The following is a 2500-nucleotide window of genomic DNA, read 5'->3' as shown; positions in this document are numbered from 1 at the left end:
AACACCGGCTTGAGCAACCGGCATAAAGGCAACACTCTGAAAGGCGGCGGCGAGCCCATAGCCGATCCGAAAATTGTGTGGCGAAGCAAGTGGAAAATCAGTCTTTGCCGAAAGAAACAATGAAGCCCCGGGAAAACTGGCTCCCTCCCCGAGCCGGCGGCGGAAACCGTGGAGTGTGGAAGGGCGCTGTAAGCGCGGATAACATGTCCTGTCTGTGGGGAGGATCGGTGTGCGCACCGTTGTGAGTCCTGGAGGACGGTAAGCGACGTTACATCGGCGAGTCGTACTTGGGACGGCCCGGTGGCGTTAGCGCTATCCAGGTACACACGCGGCCACAGGCGGTTTCAAGCCCTTTCAGGTCCCGTGCGCGTGGTTGCTCCGGAAGCCTCTGCATATGGTGGAAGTTGTCGCGCATCTCGTGGGTCGTTGCACAGGACTGCTCAGGTCGAGTCCTTGGCGCCCTTGGGAGCCTCGTTCCCCGTCTGCGGCACCTCGGCCCTCCGTCCGCGGTAGGCGTCGGTGGCTGTTGACAGCGGGTGTATCTGGGTCAACTCCCTCGCGGCGGCGAGCCCATAGCCGATCCGAAAATTGTGTGGCGAAGCAAGTGGAAAATCAGTCTTTGCCGAAAGAAACAATGTGAAACAAATCAGCCATGAGCCAAAAAACGAATGAGGGAACAATCAGCCGTAAGCCAAAAGCCAAAAAACGAATGAGGGAACAAGTGAACAAATCAGCCCGTAAGCCAAAAACCGAATGAGGGCAAGTTGCAAATCCTACGCTACCTTCGAATTCCAAGACGCAGGGCCGTACACGGTCGACCCCGACCACGCCGGAACCGAAGCCCCAAAGGCCACGGGTACCCGCTACTCTCCCCTCGCCTCCGGCGGGGCGGAGGGGGGTTCAATGCCTCCGGTTGGATATGACGGAGCGCCCGTGGTCGCCGGTCCCCCCCCCACTACCCACTCATCCAGCTGAGGGGTTTGACGGTAGCCCACCCGGGGCAAAAGGGGCGGCGGAGACCGGCTGGTTCCGGCGAGATTGCGACGAGCTGGAGCGATGGCAGACACCCTGGCCGGCCCATAAACGCGGGTGATCTACAAGTGACAAGGTACAGGTTGGCACCCGAACCATCGCGGGTGTGCGGACAAGCTGGGTGGTTTTGGCCGGTGCGCGTGAGCGCGTGCTTAACTAGAGGCGGTTCCCCGGCTTACGTGATTCCTTGACGGGTAAGCGTCTGACGGGCCCGTTCCTCGCCGGGGTTTGTGGCGCGCCTGAGTCCGATTAATACATCTTCGATGTTGGCGGCCAGACCCACAAAACTCGTGCCACCGCGCTCGCTGGCCTGGTCTCGTCCTTGTCACGAAATCGTCGCTCCCCGTGACCTGGTTCGGGCCTTGCCGCGGAGCGGTAGGTGCACTGTGCACGCCCACGTGTAACGAAAGGAAGGTAGGAGGGGAAAACACAACCCAGGCCGGTCCTACACGCGGGTGTGTTACGTTACGCCAGGTTCCACATGCCGGCAAGCGCGAGCCTAAGCAGGGAGGAAGAGTTGGCACCACCGGTCTTACGGTCTCGGAAGGATTGTTGCAAGGTTTCATGTTCATTGGGAAGAGCATTAGAGCCCGGTCCGAAATAGATTGGACGTCTGCGCGTGTGACCCTCTGTTACTGATTATCCGGGTTCTTTCCGTCGCCGAGCGCGGAGTTTGACCGACGCCAATTCCCCTCTAGGTTGTTGTGTTCTAGGCCGGAACACGACGGCCCGCGCCACCGTGCCCCGCGACTCCGGCCATCGGCCTTGTCCCGGAGCGGTAGGTGCACTGTGCCCGCTTGCCCGCAATACCTTCCCTGCATTTCCACCTCCAGGAACTAGCCTCTGACTTCCAACCCATAGGAGGCCCGCAGGAAGCCCACCCACCCAACCGATGGGCCGACTGTGGCCGCCTTTGGGGCTCACTGACAACTCTTAGCGGTGGATCACTCGGCTCGTGCGTCGATGAAGAACGCAGCTAGCTGCGAGAACTAATGTGAATTGCAGGACACATTGATCATCGACACTTCGAACGCACCTTGCGGCCCCGGGTCCCTCCCGGGGCCACGCCTGTCTGAGCGTCGTCTGAGATTCAATCGGGACGTCCGTGGAGCGGGACAGGGCCGCCACGGATCCCGCGACTGGGTGGTTATCGAGGGCGACCACGTTACCCTAAGTGCAGCCGCGGCGGGGCTCCTCGATGCCCGCACGAAACGGCATGGTGTGAGAGAGAGAGTGAGAGAGAAGACACGTGTAAGAGAGAGGCATGTGTAAAACCTCAGTCCGCGGTTCACGGGCGGCTTTTTGGCGCAAACTATGACCGCCCCGTGATGTCCCAACCGCACCCGAGACGAGGTGTAGCCCCAGCCGGCGTGGAACACGAGACACGCGCGCGCACGAAAAAAAAAATCTCCTCCTCCTCCTCAGTGAGCGACACCAGTTATTTGCACTATCCGAATCCGACCTCAGA

General features: G+C 60.5%; 2 non-coding genes across 2 annotated transcripts in view; both read left to right on the top strand.

The window, feature by feature from the left end:
* The first annotated feature begins 1960 nt into the window (after positions 1–1960).
* On the top strand, positions 1961–2114 carry LOC144070611 (5.8S ribosomal RNA). The gene has a single exon (XR_013299408.1). It is a non-coding gene; the product is annotated as a 5.8S ribosomal RNA (ribosomal RNA).
* Positions 2115–2490: 376 nt separating this feature from the next.
* The window catches only part of LOC144070613 (28S ribosomal RNA), a 4725-nt gene continuing 4715 nt past the window's right edge, over positions 2491–2500 (top strand). Inside the window, exon 1 of the ribosomal RNA XR_013299410.1 lies at positions 2491–2500. This exon is cut by the window's right edge and continues 4715 nt beyond it. This is a non-coding gene — a ribosomal RNA (28S ribosomal RNA).

This window comes from Stigmatopora argus, unplaced genomic scaffold (assembly GCF_051989625.1).
Source record: "Stigmatopora argus isolate UIUO_Sarg unplaced genomic scaffold, RoL_Sarg_1.0 HiC_scaffold_244, whole genome shotgun sequence".
Lineage (NCBI taxonomy): Eukaryota > Metazoa > Chordata > Actinopteri > Syngnathiformes > Syngnathidae > Stigmatopora > Stigmatopora argus.
This window is presented reverse-complemented; position numbering and strand designations above follow the sequence as displayed.